This window comes from Macrobrachium nipponense, chromosome 35 (assembly GCF_015104395.2).
Source record: "Macrobrachium nipponense isolate FS-2020 chromosome 35, ASM1510439v2, whole genome shotgun sequence".
Classification (NCBI taxonomy): domain Eukaryota; kingdom Metazoa; phylum Arthropoda; class Malacostraca; order Decapoda; family Palaemonidae; genus Macrobrachium; species Macrobrachium nipponense.
The window spans coordinates 55,142,169-55,162,955 of NC_061096.1; positions in this window are offsets into that span (position 1 = coordinate 55,142,169).

Genomic DNA, 20,787 nt, shown 5'->3' on the forward strand with positions numbered 1-20,787 from the left:
GACGCTGCCACACTGAACAGTAAACCCATTCGAAAACAGAGATATCCGAAAAAGTCTCTTATGAAACATGATAAAGTATACGTCGCCCCAAGGCAACATCAGGCTGAGAAAACAATATCCATCTACTAGATCTTGACTAGATCTCGAAAGCAGGTATTTTATCCTACTGTCTCTGACTGTCTATGATTTGCTACTTGTAGTAGGTATGTACCTCTATCGCGACATTGTTTCTATGTCTCAACAGGATCTTTACGAGCTGGGACTGTATCGTCTGGTAATTTCGATGTTGTGTTGAAGAATCGCCTCCATGTTGGTTACCAATTGCAGAGGTGAACGATGGGTTTTGAAATTGAATCGAACCAAGACGAAGCTAACTTTACGGGCTGCTCTATGAGCAAGAGCCCGTGCTGGCGTAAGGCCAGTTTAATCAAAAAGAACAACGAGGCCAAGAGCCAGTTTGGGTCAAACAAGACTGAATCACTTCACTCTGAGGAATATTAAATATGACAAAAATTAACACGTCGAAGAAAATCAATGAATTTTCTATTAACAGGTCTCGTTGAAGCTTTATGTAAGCCACGAAATTTAGTCCAACATATGTTGCAGCGTGAATGACATGGAACCATAATTTAGAAAATGATGCTATTTTTCCTTGACATCCTTCAGAGATTACTGACAATTCCTCGATCATTTTCTTCAATTAATTTTTCGCAGTTCGCAGTTTCCCGAGAGAGTTGCATAAGGTATTATGTATCCCTGGAGCGCCCCTCAGAATCTTCAAACCGGACCTGGTTCCTTCGCGTTGGGCGTCTTTCACCGGCGAGAAAACTGTTTATCATTTTATAGGGTTTAGGCTCTCGATCATCTCAGCAGCGGCCATTTTGAAATGTCTCGAGAGTGATTCTGTCCTGAAAAAAACTGGGAAAGATAATAAGATATCCATATTACAATCACTCTTCGATGCAGATATTCTTGACGATATCAAAGCAACCCCCCTCAGCACCTCCCCCCCCAAAACACACACACACACACACACACACACACACACACAACACAGGGGGACAGGGGGATGAAGCAATACTAGTATATCTGAAGTTTGTTGAGATGAAAACATCCTTATTTCTATTATGGAATTGTGGAAAGACGCTTTTTGGGTAATCGCGAAAGATTGTCTCTTTGCCCCAACCTTAGTGCTTTAGTCACAAATTCCACAATGATTCTTAACTGCTGGAGTGAAAAAAATCAAAACCTGCAGAAAATACAACATACTGATCACATCTATGCTGAAAAACTGTCCAAGAAACTAATAAATGGAAAAGTAGCAACTCCTGCTATGGGTTCCATTCCTTCCACAGTGGAAATATATATACATACATATATATATATATATATATATATATATATATATATATATATATATATATATATATATATATATAACCATCAATGAAGGGAAGAGGACACACACAGATGTACATGCTGTCTTTATTGCAACGTTTCGTAATTATCAAGTTAATTACATCATCAGGCTGTTAAAATGAAAAATAAATTTCCTAGTAAAATTGTAAAAACAAAACTAAAAATTAAAAATTCAGAAATGCAAAAGTTAAAAAAGTTATTCTTACAAGTGTACAAAATATACACATTAAAATTAAGGAAGTTAAATTATTTAAAAGGACATACATTAAAATGAAAGATAAATTAACATAAAATAAGCAAAAATTGACAAAAGATTGAAAGCAGTTATAGAACAAAGAAGTTAAGGACCGACCTAAAGGAGTGACAGCGTTGTTAAACTAAACGTAAACATAAAAAACATAAATAAACAACACAAGTCAAGACAAATACAGAGGGGAGGAAGACGTATGGGTATTTAACGACGGAACAAGTTGTTTAATTAAGAGCGATTCTAGAATAACAAGGTCGTGCGGGTTGGTGGTATGGCCTAAAATACTGAAGTCTTTATTATCGATATATGTTTTACATTTTTTGGAGTGATTTCTAATATTAGAAATCACTCCAAAATATGTAAAACATATATCGATAATAAAGACTTCAGTATTTTAGGCCATACCACCAACCCGCACGACCTTGTTATTCTAGAATCGCTCTTAATTAAACAACTTGTTCCGTCGTTGAATACCCATACGTCTTCCTCCCCTCTGTATTTGTCTTGACTTGTGTTGTTTATTTATGTTTTTATGTTTACGTTTAGTTTAACGCTGTCACTCCTCTAGGTCGGTCCTTAACTTCTTTGTTCTATAACTGCTTTCAATCTTTTGTCAATTTTTGCTTATTTTATGTTAATTTATCTTTCATTTTAATGTATGTCCTTTTAAATAATTTAACTTCCTTAATTTTAATGTGTATATTTTGTACACTTGTAAGAATAACTTTTTTAACTTTTGCATTTCTGAATTTTTAATTTTTAGTTTTGTTTTTACAATTTTACTAGGAAATTTATTTTTCATTTTAACAGCCTGATGATGTAATTAACTTGATAATTACGAAACGTTGCAATAAAGACAGCATGTACATCTGTGTGTGTCCTCTTCCCTTCATTGATGGTTATTAATATGGATTGACTCCTGGCTCCTGGCACTAAGCTATATATATATATATTTATATATATATATATATATATATGATATATATATATATATATATATATATATATATATATATATGAATAATTATCACATCACCGTGATTCATATAGATCATTCGAGCTACAAATGTCCTTTAATATCTAATTTGCTCTACCTCGGAATTGATATATTTTCATGTATGTACTGAAGGGGAATTTTTAGTTGATAATAATTTTGTCCCCTCATGGGATCGAACCACCGTCCAGTGGACGGGAATGAAATCAGGAACGGCCAGTGTCGTTATCCAGTCGGCCAACAGAGAGGTTATAAGTTTATATCGATTCTGGCCTTACAAATTCACCGTTGAACTCGGTGTTTTCGTAATTAGAATCGATATGAAACCCATTACGAGGCTACGTGGGTCAAAACGTTCGAATTGGCTAACATGGTAGAGGGGGTTTCATATCGATTCTAATTACGAAAACACCGAGTTCGACGGTGAATTTGTAAGGCCAGAATCGATATAAACTTATAGCCTCTCTGTTGGCCGACTGGATAACGTCACTGGCCGTTCCTGATTTCGTTCCCGTCCACTGGACGGTGGTTCGATCCCATGAGGGGACGAAATCATTATCAACTAAAAATTCCCCTTCGGTACATATATGAAAATATGCAGAAGCCAGGTACTATGTCGTACCTCTAAGTAAATGGGGATACAATCCACAATGAAGTAAAATCCTCTTGTAGTTTAAAATATATATCTCTTGTACAGGATTAAAGCTTTCGACCATCCACTGTGGTCTTGTTCACAAGACCACAGTGGATGGTCGAAAGCTTTAATCCTGTACAAGAGATATATATTTTAAACTACAAGAGGATTTTACTTCAATAGTGGATTGTATCCCCATATGAAAATATATCAATTCCGAGAGAGCGAAATAGAGACATTTGTAGCTCGAATGATATATATACATATATATATATATATATATATATATATATATATATATATATATATATATATATATATAGATATATATATATATCTATCTATATATATATATATATATATATATATATATATATATATATATATATATATATATATATATATAATCGAAGAGACGTTCTTATTACTTCTCAGAACAATATTTTTTGGTAATAATAAGCTTGATCTTATCTAATTTTGCAATTCCCTCGTAACAATTTTCTTCTTTATTATTCCGACCACGTTAATCTTTCACTGTGCATTGTGCAATATAAGTTATGGTGGAGTGTTCCCCTTTACGTAACTTGCAATTAGTCTGCGCATGCGTGGAAGGCATTATTGCAAGAACTTCCTTTACCCTGTTCGTCCCCAGACGTTGTAACAATCTTAACACCGCCACACCGTAATCAAGTTGTCAACGCGCCCTAAAGTATAGCACATAGCAAATATTTCTTTCTCTTGCTTTATCTGTGCAAGAGATTCACTCGGTTTGACTTACTTGCCTATTGCTGGTTATTTGTGCGATTGACGACTTTATTTACTTCTTGGCCATCGGAGATTGGCGATGGCTTTGGATGGTTCAGTGGTATCTACCTACACCTGAGGTCAATCTAATTGCCGGCTATCTCACCTTGGTGTTGCCTTCCTCATTAATTAAGATTTGAGGCATGATTACCGAAACCCACCGTTTTATTTTTTTTTTTATGAGTACTGTTGATTGTCTCCGGCCTTTCATTATGTGCAACCACTTTATTATATCAATTCTGGTCTTTTCATGTGCGTACTTCCTAGTGTACCTGTTGACCGTTCATAATCGTACCTGGATTTTGTACCTTAACTGTTTTTGGGTTTCTTGATAACTACGTATTTATCTGATGGTACTATTTCGATAAGATCACTTTTGTTTCTAACCAGGTTAAGGAAGAGAACAATAAACATAGAATCTGCTGGCCACTTCCATAACAGCAATGAACTCTTGCCGTCTCGATGTAAATGCATATTTGGGTTACTGTTATGGCTACAAGCTCTTGAATCTAAATGAGAAATTAACGAAGCTTTTCTTCTCTACAGTGGGATTCCAACTCACGCGTGGTGGTAAGACTGAAGCGGCCATTAAGTCCACTATGGTGCCACGGAGGAAGGGTTCCTTTTCAATTCAAAGGCTTGTGTTGAAAAACGTATCCAAAATTAATGTTACTGCGGCTATTCATAATGCGCGCGCGCCCGCCCGTACGTACACATTCTGTTAATAAAAGCAGTTTTTGTAATGTGAAATTTCATCTCATCATGTAGTGAGTGTATATGTATATATATGTGTATATATATACATATATATATATATATATAATATATATATATATATATAGTATATATATATATATATATATATATATATATATATGTGTATATATAACATATACACATATATAAATAAAAGCGGGTTTTGCCACGAAGGAAAAAATGAAAGTACTTGGCTATCTCGTTTTATTCATTTCTTCCTTCATGGCAAAAAAAACCTTTATTTATACATAGCATCACGTCTTATATACTTCGTGATCAAGTTATTCATATACATATATATATGTATGTATGTATATATATAGATATATATACATATATATATATATATATGTATATATATATATATATATATATATATATATATATATATATATATATATATATACTGTGTGTGTGCGTGCGTTTATAAACAGCTTATGAAATCCCTGCTCAGATTCCACAAAATGGGAGATGAATGAACTGTTTATGAAGTCTGGAGAGAAGCACTCCTGATCAAGAGACAGTAACACTGCTTTCACTGTGGGTAGAAGGAAGCCAAAATCTCACTGTGGGTTTAATCTGCTTCACTTATTTTTCATCCGTTTCATCGTTCCACAAACTGTGTCATTTATTCACTACGAGGTTTTGCAGGAGGAGGGTGGATGTGTCATGTCTCCCCAACCCTCCGATCCACTACTTACCCCGCCCCGACCCGGGACGGACAAACAAGATCCACTTGGGTTTTATTATTAGCGATAGTGGATTTCAGTGACGTCACATGATCATTTTTGGTATTTTTGGAGGTTGGTCTGGTCATCAGTGTTACAGACTTGGCTGCCTTATCTCCATCCTCATTTCCTTGAAAGTCTTAAGGGGAGGCTTTTGCTCGAGTATAAGCAGCGCTTCTAGGAGGCGCAGACGTCGCGGGTCAGGGGCTCTCCCGATGATTTTGACATTCCTGATGATGTCGCTTCATGTGATGTCTTGCTGGTGTACTGCAAGGGCGTGCTGCCTAATGGCGCCCTCCTGGGCGTGGCAGGAGATCCTTTTAGACAGGCGCATCGTCGTCATTACATCGCGCCATTAGGCAGCACGCCCTTGCAGGTCACCAGCAAGACATCACAAGAGACGACATCATCAGGAATGTCAAAATCATCGGTAAAGCCCCTGACCCGCGACGTTTGCGCCTCCTTGAAGCGCTGCTTATACTCGAGAAAAAGCCTCCCCTTAAAGACTATGGAAGGAATATTTGATCTACTGGACGAGGGCATTTTTTGCACAGTGATTTTGACCGTTCTTCGAAAATTCCATACTTATGTGAAGGTGTATTTCGAATAATCGTAACAGCGGATAAGACTGCAAACAATTATGCTGTGCAACCTACGGTGTCATTAATTGGCAATGGGAATAGTTTCCTTTCTGGAGATGTTGCAACAAATCCCACACCAACGGTAGAGTTGGGCCCGACTGTGCATATTGCATAATAGGGGCCTTTTCATGCAATATATTCTGGTGTTCATTGCCTATGGAATTTCGATGAGTACCAGTAATGATTTGTTAAGTAATATAGTTGGCGCGTGTTTGAAATTTATGCAGCGTCTAAGGAGACTAGTTGGGTAGTTATTAATGAAGACTCATTATACGCTAGAGTATAATTTGCACTTTTGAATATCAAGGTTAAGGATAAATTTGTCTAACAGGTTCATACTTGACAACGCTATAATTGAGAGAGAGAGAGAGAGAGTGAGAGAGGGATTCAATTATTACTATCTGATTTCTTACATGAAATCTGAAGGCTTATTTGGAACTTAAGGCACTTACTTAAGGGACTTTAAAAACGCTATAGTTGAGAGAGAGAGAGAGAGAGAGAGAGAGAGAGAGAGAGAGAGAGAGAGAGAGAGAGATTCAGTGATTACTGACTCCTTATATGAAAACTAAAGGCTTATTTGGAACTTGAGGGACTTTTACTTAAAAACTCTATAGTTACGAGAGAGAAAGAGAGAGAGAGACAGAGACAGAGAGAGAGAGAGATTCAGTGATCGTACTAACTGACTCCTTATATGAAATCTGAAGGCTTATTTGGAACTTTTAATGACTAAACTTGGCATCTCTTCGAATTATGCTTGACTGATTGAGACCAGTTCCATCGTGTTATCTAGAAATGTAGTTCAGTGAAAGCCTGAGTTGCATTTTTTAGGTGGTTAAATTTCCTTTGTTTATTTTATATCTAACTTGGAATTCTTTATTCTGTAATACAGAACGAAGCAAATTGGATATTCGCTCTTAGAACTTTTCGTAATTTTTTTTTATCCCTCTAACGCGAAAGAGACTTATCTAACGATGGTCTTGGTCCATAATCATTTATGAAATCTGCAAAAATAAAAGAAAAATAAAATAAAATAAAATAAAAAAAGGAAAAAAAATATGAAATGAACAAATGAACTTACTTTTATATGCAAACTACCTTTTAGCTTTTCAAGTTAGATAACCGACGACCCCAGATACTTTCTCATTCTGGACCGCTCAGTCTCTTTTTGAAGCTCTCAAATGAAATCAGGGTTTTTTTTTTTCAGCATCCCCTAAATTAATGTCTCTGCAGGAAAGTTGTTCTTCTATTACGATTCTCGAATATCTTACGTAACGGTTTTTTCCGTGCTGGGTAGTACATCTCAAAAAATAAGTAAATAAACAAATAAATAAATATATGAATAAATAAATAGATAAATATGGAAGAAATGCGACGGTCTGCTATAAGTCGTTGTTGCTAAGGGACGCTAATTATTCTGGATGGATACGAATTATCTCCCCTCCTTTCTTAGTTCTTTGGGGTTTTGTTTTCGCTATAAAAACCACTAAAATAATATAATTTTTTATTAATCTGCAAATTCCACGGTATCACCATTGAAAAACAAAGGAAAAAAAGGATCGCTTGACTGCAAAGTGTGAGTATTAGACGTAATAATTGAGACGAACGAGGAAAGACCTTGGCGCTGACCTAGTCCCAGCTCTCCATCGACGTTAATCACGATAATCCGACGATTGTAGCCTCCGGCATCCTCTCGCCTATCTGAAATCTTAAGCAGCAAACGGTGAAACGTGAGCCGTGGCCCACGATTTACAGACTGCAAACCAATGACATTTAAATATTTTGGTTACTTGAGGGCAAATCTCTTTCCATTTATTGAATGCCTGAAGTGTTCTTAGTAATCTTCATCGCAGTTTACGGCAATATATTGTTTAAAACATTCGAAATATAGAGTTCTACCCTCGCTCTCGACAAAAATATTATCAGTTGTGACACATGAGGCTGTATTTTTCAACAAAATAGCTGACACTGATAAAATAATTAGGTGACTGGCAGACTACCACGAAAGGAAAATGAACACCACAAGACTGAAACAATTAATGCAAAGACGAATGACGGGCAAATGCTCTGCCTTCGATGAGCCCGCGTTACGTCATTCTCTGGCCGACCTGTCTTCGTGGGTCCTGTCTAGAAACTACGGCAACTCTTTTTCGCGCTATTGACCCCGAGCGTGGTCCTGTCACTAGCTTTTTGCATCCTAGGGTTGCATGTCTCTATCACCTCGTGGTGATGGATTGTGACGCTCGAAGCGTTGCTGTTCATAATTTAAATTGTAGGGTTGGACCGCTTCGAAGACAGATGAGAAGGGAGGGAGGTGAGGTGGGCAACGCAGGTAGCTGAGTGAAAGAAAAAAAGGAAACTCTTGTCACACGGAAGATGGACAACATAAGTGTTCGTTCGTGCGGTAATGACACAATTTTGTGTCTGCATGGATGGGTCTTGATGAGCTTCATCATAAACAATGATATTTTGTTTCATCAGGGTTATGGAAATTAATGCAAATTGAGCAATGATATGGACGTGTACACTGAGTTATTGAAGTTGATAACTATTAAAGACAAGGAGAGAGAGAGAGAGAGAGAGAGAGAGAGAGAAGTAGACTAGATAGACCCTTCAACCTCTTACTGATATCCTTGGAGGGATTTTACGTTTTGAAAGACCTAAAAAAAAAGAAATTCAACTGAATTCTAGTCGGAAAGTCCAGCACAATTTCCTATCAAGTATATAATGAATTCATCAGCTAAAATGCTTCTTATCTGCAAATGCGTTGGTTTTCCTAACTAAAAGGATTACGTTGTATTCGTCAGTCTTATCATCCAGTTTTATGCACTATTAACGCTTATCTAAAGCATCTTCCCCGCATTATACTTCTTTTTCTTGATAAAAAAGAAAAAACAAAGTATCGGCTCGAGAATCCGATGCTGTAAGCTGATGGCGATTAATGAATCTATCTCCTTGCCATTCGTCCTTTGTAAAATGCGATTCACATATGCAGTTTTCCTCTAAAATAAAAATCCCCTTTACACTTAATACTTTAGTTACCCTTTATCTACTCCACGAACCTGTTTATCATTCGAAGCCATATTTACCCTACAAGTCTTGCGTGTCTTTGCTAATTTTTTGACGTTTTACAAGTAGAAGGAAGTCAGCGTTTTTGTTGTTGCCATACGTACATCAACATTAGCTTATTTGCGTCTATTGTCTTCTATCAGACCTTACATGAGGATTTTTTACCTGTTAGACCTAGATTTTTTTTTAAGTTTTATTCTCTTGTGTGCTCTGTTTGTGTGGTGTAGTCTCAGACGAATACAAGGTCAGTGTGCAACCACTTTGATGTCAGCTTTTGAAAAGGACGCTGTAGAAAGCTAAGATGCAGCTGATTGATCATTTCAAGGCAAATTGCATGACACACAGACAGATTGGAATTTCTTCGCAACACCCTTTGCTTTACGTAGATAAACCGCCATATTGAATTTTTACCAAACTTACTGTGAGAAGTGCCAATACCATTTACTTGAAATTGATGAGCTGTTACACTTTAACGTTGCTTACAATCTGAGGTGCCACTGCCATCTGCGGTAAACAAATAAACGTTATTTTATACCTATACCTTCATACAATGAGAAGTGCCAACCCCTTTCACTTTAAATATATGAATCGTTATCTTATAATTGCGCCTATAATGAGAAGTGACAACACCATTTACTTTAAATAGACAAACGTTACGTCGTGACTTCGCCTACGATGAGAAGTAACAACACCGTATACTTTAAACAGAAGAACCGTTACATCGTAACTTCACCTACAATGAGAAATGACACCATATACTTTAAACAAAAGAACCGTTACACCATATACTTTAAACAGACGAACCGTTACATCGTAACTTCACCTACAATGAGAAATGACACATATACTTTAAACAGACGAACCGTTACATCGTAACTTCACCTACAATGAGAAATGGCACCATATACTTTAAACAGACGAACCGTTACATCGTAATAAATAGACGAACCGTTACATCGTAACTTCACCTACAATGAGAAATGGCACCATATACTTTAAATAGACGAACCGTTACATCGTGACTTCACCTACAATGAGAAACGACTCCATATACTTTTAATAGATAAACAGTTACATTTACTTAGACTTGTATTTGGTGCAAATAGTAAAGAAACTATGAGCATAAATTGGTAATTTGGCAGCCATTTTGTTTCTGGCTCTCAAGCATTTAAAACAAAAAGATAAAGAATGTCATCCGACAGACTTGGATTCAGCATAACCCAAATTGTTTTGAAAAAAACTCTAGATGACAAAATCTAGCACAAAATGCCTTGCAACTTTTATAGTGTCGACTTTTATGAAATCCTCAGGCCTTGACTTCAAGGCTTTTTGCTTTCAACAGATGAAACGTTACCACAGCTTCACCAACAGTGAAATGTGTCAACTCATATGACTTTAAACAGATAAACCGTTATAGTGCAGTTTCACCGAGAATATGTGCCAACACTATTTACTTTAAATCGATGGACCTTTGTATTGTAACTTCACCTACAATGAGAGGCGCTTTTCATCAGGTGTCTCCTGTTGTTTCGGGGACTAAAATGATTTTTAGAAAAAAAAAGAGAAACGAAGGAAGTATCAGTATGTGTGAATCAAGGAGATTCACTTTTTGTCCATATTCAGGGCATGAGCGTTTTATTGTAACGCAAGAATAAATGAGGTATAACTGGTATAACATGAGCAGAGCGCTTAAAAAAAAACTTGAATAACAAATGTCAAGAACTGTGTCACGACAAGTACTTAATTGAAAAGTCTGAGGAATTTAAGTGGTCCGGGAAATGGCAAAGGTAGACGGTTTTTTGTATCTAGGTCACAACTGCCCATTGAGCGTAATGAACCCGTCAAGATGAAGACAGCAAGAGAGATTCCCGCCAACCGAGAAAAAAAAACATGATAAACAAAGAGAGAGGACTGAGCAAACGAAGAAATGAGCTCATAAGAGAAAACCCGTTTAAAAACAGAAGCAAGTGAGTAGGATCATGAAATTTTGATCTAGCAAAAGGTAAAGCATACGTTTTAGTCCCTAAAAATGGCGAGAGTAGTTTGATTTGCAAAAATGGCCTTAGTCAAGCAGTACTGATGGTCCACACGTTCTCGCATCAAAGCGAATCGTACAAATAAAAAAAAAGAACTTGGGGGGGGGGGGGGGGGGGGGGGAATACAAGGAGTGTGTTCAGAAGCAACCTTCTGATATTACGTAAGCGTCTTACCCAACGGTGGTTCTGTCATGTTAGGGGGCTTGGCAAATGTAGTCTTAAGACAAACTGACGACTAGAACTTACCCTTATCCAAATAAGAAGCTTAGTTGTGATATAAAGGACAATTATGTAGGTACTGCACGATTTCATCGGAAGGAGAAGCAAAGGGGCTCTTGTGGGAGGGCCATGGGCAAAAAATCCGTTGATTACATCATAGAATAGTCCGAACCATGTTTTTATTATCATTATTATTATTGCTTCTTTTCTTTGTTTTTATCCTTAAAAATTTGAAGTTGGATTCTGATGGCTTGTTTCGGATGTGTTCTTGGACAAAGAATAACTGGTCAGGTCTTGAGAATTTTCCAGGGCCGGATTTGAAACCCAAGTTTTTTTCTATCTTTTTTTTATTTTTTTTTTTTTATTTTAAGTTTTCGTAAATTTCGGAACTTTTCTCTTTCATTTAAATCATTCAGAACAGTTGCCGAGACAGTGATGAAAAAAATTCAGCTTACGTAAGCGAAGAAAATCTCTTTAACAAGCAAATTTTCTAAGCATTTTCAACAAGTGGCAACTTAATTGGGGTTTAGAAACCATTTGTAGCCTCTTATTCCTTGAACCCTTAGGAATAAGTCTTGTACGGTTCATGTAGACACAGAGATAGAATGGATTCTCTTTGGAGACGTAATAGAAAAACGGAGAGTCAGTTGATGGTCTGTTTATGACATACCTTCGCGTGCGTCAGGTAACTGAGTGATTTGCCTGGGAAAACCGCCAGAGTGGAAAACGACAGGTAATGACCGAGTCACGAACTAAGGCTCCGTGAGGTTGTTGGGCCGAAGTTTTAAGTCTGTCATCCGTTCTTCTGGCTGCTTCAGAATGACTTACCGAACTGAAAATTTAGGCTATTAAGTCAAGTAATGGGGTAACTTCAGCCAACCATCGCAGAAGAGAGTGCAGATAGGGAAGTTAGAGAGGTTGTACAGCAAGATAGAGAAACCTAGAAAACAAGGAACAAAAGGTGAAACTGGTAGAAAATCCTTACAGTTGTACTAAAGAGAAATAGTTGGAGAGGTTGAACAGAAAGATTAAAGGACTGAAGAGGGATTTGAGGTAAAGTAAGAAGCCAAAAACTGAATCTATCAAAGGGCAAAAGGGACAATACAAACACACTTGAGAATGCCTACAATGCACCACGTGAGGTGCACTGACGACACTAATTCCCTATTGAATATGAAATAAACCCATTAATACTGACTGAATTATAGTAACCTTGTTCATAATTACCTGGAAGTGTATAATAGTAAAGCCGCGGAAACGAAGCAGTCGTGAATGATGCCATTAAAGTTCAGTAATCATCCAGCCACGAGACAGCATTTCCAAATGTTCAACTAAATGCTACTCTCGAATATTTTATCATAATCATTTAAGTCCAACCTGCTCTCGTTGTTGCTCAATGAACTTTAATAGGTCTCTAACAAGAATGCGAGAAAACTTGTCGAAGGTTATCAATAGTACGATGTAGATGCATAAGTGCTCAACCCAGGTACGATACAAAATTTCTAAACGGCCATAAAAATGACGACCATCTGTAGATATAAAATATCAAGGTCTAAAGAATAAAATATAATGTTTGCAGTGTTCGCAATTTAATAGAAGAATAACTTTTTCTTCTTTACAATTTTTCCATGAATATCAGATTATATTTTCCCTTTATAATGTTTAACACTTCGTCAGAAGAGTGTCCCTAGACTCCACGAAGAGAAAGCAATAGGCTTTTAAAACGCCAATGACGCCTATATGCTCTCTCGAAGGCGTTCCAATAATGAACGCTAGAAATCACGTGGTTTCGGCGTATTTATCCTACCAGCCAAAGACTGCTTCCGTATCGGGAACAGTATGATCCAATGTAAATTTTTGTGGTTGCATAAGCAGAGGAAAAAAAAAGTTTTAATGGAATATATCCTCATCGAACAGTCATTACAACATTAGGAAATATCATCAATTAATGCAATTTTTTAACACATATCTGTGGTTGATAATAACAATACACATGTCTTTGAATGCTGAGGAAGGGCTGCCTGGTCTGCAAGGAATATATATATATATCTATATATATATATATATATATATATATATATATATATATATATATATCTATATATATCTATATATATTATTATATATATATATATAGATTATATATGATATATATATTATAAGTAATATATATATATATAAGTATAATATAAATATATATAATATATATGTATATATATATATATATATAATATATATATATCTATATATATATATATGCATATATATGTGTACAAATACAAGGCATGTATATATATATACATATATGTGTGAATAATTTGATTATATACTATATATACAAATACATACCGTATATAGTAAATATTTATTAACATACAAATACATGGCATATATAATATACTATATAATACATATATTCACTTTGTTATTTCTCACTTTGATATTTAAACCACTTATCGTTGCTGAACACGTTGAACTTCAATAAGAATTGTATAAGAACTGTATAGATATGCAGGTTAAAAAGTCTAGTGGAGGTGAAAGGAGAGGCCATAGTGTTTTGAGATTTTTCTGTCTAGTAGAACGAATGGAAGATGATGTGTTGGAGGGGAAAAAAATTGTACTTATGGAATATGGAGGAGAGGAAGGAACACCTAAAAAGGACTGGGTCGAAGGCGTGGAATGATGCAGTGTGTGTGATGGGGATTGACGCACTGTAGATGAGCCTTCCATATAAGTGGGAAAGACGGCTAGCGTTGTATGATTCCCGTACAGGGTTCATCCGTAATTCAAGACCTATATATGAATGTGGTAGTAATTTTTACATGTTCTGTTTGCTGCCTAATTTTGAAAATATACACACACACACACACACACACACACACACATATATATATATATATATATATATATTAATATATATATACTTATATATATATATATATATATATATAATGTATGTATGTATATCTTCTCTATCTATATAATTTGTATATAAACAAATAAGTGAATATATATATATACATATATATATATATATATATATGTGTGTGTGTGTGTGTGTGTGTGTGTGTGTGTGTGTGCATAATTTTCATAAAAGGATACCAGAAGATTAAGGAAAAACGTGTAAAGAAAGAAAGATTACAGTGCAGAGAATAATTCTTCCGTAGTTTCTGTCCACTAATATAAAGAATTTCGAGCTCAGAACAATTCAGTAACCGTGAACACAAAGCGCTTATGTTGTTGAAGTTGCATGCGATCGACTGCACTTAAAAAAAAGTTTTGAAAGTGATGGTATTCAGAGCGGCTCTTACAACGGTACTTATCTACCCTGACTTCAATGGCCTAATGGGAACTCTATTGTCGGCAAGTTCTTTTGTCATGGTAATCCACCATTGTTGATGATCACATCACTGTTCATAATCCTAACTCCGAGGTATATTGTGTTGCATAAGAATGCATCAAGGTCTCTGGGAAATAGTTCTTTTTCTGATACATCTAACTTTCCACAGAAAGCACCACTAAACCCCATTAAAGAAGCAATGAACTTGAAGCGTTCTTCTGAAAAACTTTCCAAAAATGCATCATCATTGCCATGACTTCTGTTCGTACAACTCACTTTTCATCTAGTGATCTTCTTCTTTGGCGAAAATTGAGGATATAATCATTTCACTTATAATCATTTTGTCCTAAGGGATCTTGGTGGTAGAACTAACGATTCCACATGGTGCTTAAGCTCTAAATAAAGTATTTCCGAATTCTCAGAAAAATTTTTAATAAAGTTTTAGATATTTTTGCTCCTTCGCCTAAAAGATAGCTTCCTTCCCAGAGGGAAAATGATTGAACTATTTGTGAACTGTTAATTATTAAGTAAAAACCGAGTTGTGTACAGGAGCAAGACTTTATTTATCAGAATGCGTAAATGATTAAAATGGGAGCTTTCGGCCGTTGGCTGAAGAGACCGGTCGTGCAGGTTGTCGAAAGCTCTTAGTTATTATTTATCCTGATAAATACAGTCTTACTCCAATACAGAACTGTAGATTTTTACTTATTATTCCCGGTCATGGTATAGTGAGGCACCATGGATTATGTAAACGATTGTATATCTTAAGTAAAAACCAACGAGGTCGAACACTGATGTCGTTTGCAGAGAAATCAATATCTAGAATCTGAGGGCAAATGGAAGGGTAGAGTATTCAAGTGTCTGAATGACTGGCAAAGTTATTCTGAATTCAAGGACGGTGAAAGTAATCAACCAGGCCTTGCTGATAGGTTGTATTTGATCATTCGAGTTTCTAACCTCCCCATTTTTCGTAGTGATGGACTGTAGATGATCGTCTGTATCACAGTAGCAGTTTAAAAGACTGATTTTTAACACAATAATTAGTCTTTAAAACTTATAATGCTTCGAAGTTAGTAGGCCTATAGGCCTACTTACTTCTAAGCATTATTAATAACGATCAAGATCATTTTTCACTTTATATTGTGTATCGTGTGTAAGATTGATGATATTCTGATTTCAAAATTGAAATCCCCACTACACCTGTCACAATAATATTCTAATAATGCAAGACATGTTGACATCAATGCGACTAGCACAAAATTGTAGGTACATAAATTCCAGGATGTTTTGCTAATTATGAGATGTTATTCCATTTGCTCTTGAAGTATTGCTGTTCACATTTCTGTAATATGAGCAGAAAAAAACTACTGTTTTAAAAATAATGAAAGAACAAAAATATCGCAGCACACATACATATCACCAATCCCCCCCAAAAAAAGTTGCATGCTCATATATACCTCACTTTGAACATGACGGCTCTATGCTAATTTTCCTCGAGAAACCAGAAATTCCATTTAGCCATAAATTAAAGACTGGAAGTAGAAACTTGTTCCTTAGTCCTGGGTACGATTATAAGACGAAATTAATCCTTAATTATGATAATTGCCAGTAAACTTCCTCCAAGGCTGAGCAAGAGGTTCCAAAAGATCCCTTTTTACCATGGGCGCCCGCAGCATATTTTCCGAGGGGGGGGGGCAAATTATATATATATATATATATATATATATATATATATATATATATATATATATATATATATATATATATATATATATATATATATATATATATATATATATATATATATATATATATATATATATATATATATATATACAGTGGAATTAGCGATGCCAATAATTCAAGTGAAGCAAGATGCAATAGAAAAAATACAAAAATTTACATTTTTTAAATGGTTCAGTATAGTAGTAATACTGTAGATGGTAGATGGAAGAGACTCATTAAAAACGGCGACCCCGAATAGGGATAAAGCTGGGAAGAAGAGAAAGAAGAAGAAGAAGACTGTTCAAATGAAATCAAACATTTCTTGAAAGAATGACGCTGTTATATACTATATACAAATCTTATACAGTATAATAAGACTACCTTTGATTTACTTAAATTGAAGAATGTTCTGTAGAACGGAAGGAACACAAAGTGATGTAGTTAAATGTAATGCATTTTTTTTTCAAGTTAGTCACTGTTGATTTGAAAAGGAATTGTAACCTCCTGTGGTCACAGGATTTCAGGAAATATCTACTTCTCCTAAAACCTAATTGCTTGTTGAGTCACGGGCGCAACTCGTCGTCATCTGTTTATAGCTCACTAAACTTTTAACGAACAGTCAATCACTCAAACAAGCAGACAATTAAGTAAACAAACCCAACCAAAACATAACTTTTTTTCTTATTGGACCTTTGACCATTAAGTGTAACATTTCACAATTCTGCCCCCTTGGCAAATTACACGTGCTAAATAGGAAGTATCTGATTCGTATAAAGTCAGAAGTTAAGGCCAAGGTTAAATTCCTATTTAACCATTGATCTCCTAGTGTGACCTTGACAATGACCTACCGCTGTATACTGGATTCATGAGTGCAGTATGCATGCCAAATATGACGTCTCTCATACAGTTTGAAAGTTACAGCAAAGATTAAAGCTATATTTCATATCTGATTGTAAACCTGGTCTTCATCTGGAATTCACTCTGTACTTCAGCTGCATTATAGGCATATGTATGCCAGATAAAGTATATATCGTCCATAATTTATGGCCCAGATTAACGCCTTATTGGTTTCCCTCTAATATCAAACTGTAACCTTAAACTTAACCTCACACTGCACATCTGTGTCATTTGTAGATTGTGCCTACCAAATCTGTAGTCTCAATCTCTTATCGATCAAGAATGAATGTTATGATAACATACATTTTTATCCATCAGAGTCCAACTAAGTTCATATCGAGAGGCTTTTACGCTTACTCCTAATTCATACTTGTAAATTACTGGCCCAAGCTTCCTTGGCTAACCCAGGGGTGACGATGTTTACATCACAAGGACGGACGTCAGATTTGGGTACTTTCTCAATGGTGAAGCAACATCTCGTCTACTCAGTGTCCATACCATAGCAGGTCCATAATAATTGTATAGATGCTATAGGACTACTAAAGTCGGTCTCTATCATTGGTTCACCAACGGGTGAAAATGTGGCACATGTCCACGGGTAGTTCCGATATCGCTGGCTTATTGCTTTAAATATTAAACTATTTCTTCAGTCTCATATTCCCCATAGGAGGGTAGTGCTGTCAGTGCACCTCATGCTACCCACTGTAGGTTACCTAAGGTTCTTTGCAGCGTGCCTTCGGCCCCTAGCTGCAACCACTTCCGTTCCTTTAACTGTACCTACGGTCACATTCTCTCTCTTCTATCTTACTTTCCACCTTCTCCTAACAGTTGATTCATAGTGCAACTGCTAGGTTTTCTTCCTGTCACACCTTTCAAAACATTTTACAGTCAATTTCCGTTTCAGCGCTGAATGACCTCATAGGTTCCAGTTCTTGGCCTTTAGCCTAAATTCTATATTCATTCAATTCGATTCAGTAGCATATTTGAATGTTTATATATACAAAGAACCGTTGGCCCTACATATGTACTAGATCATAAACATTCCGATATGTATCGATAATATATACCAATACAAGCACGCGGACTACGAGGGTGTACCAGTCTTGTCAGAGCCAGCAACAAACCGACGCCACACACGCAGGCTTTCAGTAAGTGATTTATCTCATTACCAGAGCCCAGGTTACACTTAAACCTGCGCTCACAAACTGTTCAAATAACGTTCAAAATTTACATTATGTACAGTTTCATTGCATGCATATCGAAATAACTATCATGATGCCAAGTAATGTCTGAGCTCGTTAACCGAAAAATTAGCCTTTAATTATTTGTTAGAACACGAAGCATAGCCAAGAGAACGCTAGGCTTATTATAATGATTCACCAAATATCCTATAGCACTGGCCCTCTTTTAAGCACACATTCATCCCATTACTGTTAAAATTACTTTTTTTATTGTCACTTTTACTTACTATCTAGCACAACTTTGCCGTTTATGTCATTGACACACTTAGAATGGCGGGAATTTAATTGGATTGCAAACTTTTGTCCGTCTAGTTATTTGGCAAAATAGTCCCGAAAGTAGCCAGTCACTGAGCTATTATAATGATCTGCAAACTCAGAATATATATATATATATATATATATAGAGTATATATTATATATATATATCATATATATATATAAGTATATATATATAGACATATATAGCTAGATATATAGTAGATAAGAGATATATATCTATATATATTATGGTATTATATATCTATGGTATATATAATATTATTAATATATGACATAATTATTAGTGAATATAATGCTATTATTCTCACTACTATATTATTATAATCAGCTTATATATATATCTATATATATATATGTATATATTTAATATATACATATTATAGCTATATATATATATATATATCTATATATATATATATATTTAATATATTAGCTATATTTATATATTATTAGGATTATATATTATATATAATTAATCATATATTTTTTAACATATATATATATACCTATATAATATATATATATATATATATATATATATATATAATATATAATTTAAAAGATATATTATATATAATATATGCAAAGTATTCTAAAAGAACACCGCAACTTCATTGGTGCTATGACTGTGTTAACTGAAATTCCCCGCTTCCCAGCCAATACGTAGCTTCGTGTACAACTTCATGCTATTTCGAATATTACCCTACTCATTTGATATAAATGCAAAAAGTTAATAAAATATTTTTTATTCGCGCTCGCTGAGCTAGATATCTTTATATTTACCTACCATGGGATAAAAAGGAATTATTGCAAGCGCATCGTTCGTTTTTTGATCTGCGGAGACTGTTTGATACAACCTCGATTTGATACAAGCTCGGCATGTTTAATTATGATCTAAATAAAGTGTGATGGTTCTTTGTATATACAAGCATTCAGGCGCATTAATGAAGAAATAGTTTTTGTAATGTATCGAGAAACACTACTCTCTCATTCTACGATGTTGAACCTTCTGGGAGTTGTTGTTGGGCGATTTCCCGCCATCCACGAACTGTGACGCCAGCAGAAGCATGGGTCTGCTTACTTGTAATTGATATACCAGAATAAAGTACGTGAATTACCAACCTGTCTTCTTGGGACCTAAGTAATAAAGGACGAGGATGTAACAGTTTGCATCTTTAAGCCGGCCACACACGTGCAGTTTTAACTGACAGTTATAACTGTTCAGTTATAACTGTCAGTTAAAACTGCATATGTGTGGGTATCTCAGTTGCTCATTTCGTCAGTTCAACAAAACTGAACAGTTAAACTGAGACAAATCCAATGTTCCATATTTTTAACTGAAAGGAGTAACTGAACTGAGCGAGTGTAGGGATTCGTAACTGTAGTTCTCAATTTCTCATTTCTACAGGTGGTGGCGGTGATTGCAGTTTGTTGAGATGGCACGGAAACAAAATGAAGTGGTTGTTGAATTCATTGAACTCTATTGATCTGAACCTTGCGCAAATAATTAAGAAAATCAATTGGTTTTTCACTTAATTCCTTTAATAATTTAATATCAGAACATTGATTTCGCCTTAGTAACCACTTTTTGGCACCATTGTTTACGCTGTTTAGTTTTCTTTTTTTCTATTTGTTTGTAGCATTACAAAGAATACACTGAGAGCGGCAAAATCGTACTCCTCGGAATGGGATAAAAAGGAATTATTGCAAGCGCATCGTTCGTTTTTTGATCTGCGGAGACTGTTTGATACAACCTCG